Raw genomic sequence first — 737 nt, 5'->3', positions numbered from 1 at the left:
TGAGCCGAACACCCCCCCTGTTTTTCAACTTCTGCTCAGAATTCTCTAAACTTTCTAAAAGTTTCAGATTTCCGTTGCATTAGGTAAACATAACCATATCTCGAATAATCATCAATAAAAGTGATGAAATATTCGTAACCTCCTTTATCTTAGACGTTTAACGGTCCACATACATCCAAATGTATTAGCTGAAGAGGTTCTGTGACTCTTTCTCCTTTCGACATGGAAGGCCCTGTGGTCATTTTTCCTCCCATACAAGATTCATAGGCTGGAAGCTTACTAACTTTTAGTTCACGTAAAGGACCATCCTTTACTAGTAGGCTAATATGACCAAGTCTAAGATGTCACATATATGTGTTATTTATCGTGAGAGATCCTTTGCTTCTTATTCTTAGGTTCGGCAACTTTTGAACATTTCAACATTATGCAGTGAGCCAGGCATCGGTTTAAATAGTGTAAACCTTTTTTCAAATATCCAAAACAAATATCGGAACCATTCCGAAAGATGTGGACTAGATAATTATTAAAGGCAATTGTTCAAATAATTTGGAATTTGAAATCAAATTTCTCTTTATGCCTGGAGGGAAATAAGCATTGTTCACAATAAGGTATTTTCAAATTGAATTCTAACTTCTCCCACTGCCTTTGTCGATACCCTCGCGTTATTCCCACCATCGTGTAGTCTCAGACGGCAAATTCTTTGTAGAAATTCATATTGTGTCTGTGTCCTTGTTCCA

Source organism: Morus notabilis, unplaced genomic scaffold (assembly GCF_000414095.1).
Source record: "Morus notabilis unplaced genomic scaffold, ASM41409v2 Scaffold413, whole genome shotgun sequence".
NCBI classification, from domain to species: domain Eukaryota; kingdom Viridiplantae; phylum Streptophyta; class Magnoliopsida; order Rosales; family Moraceae; genus Morus; species Morus notabilis.
Note: the sequence above shows the minus strand (reverse complement) of the source record.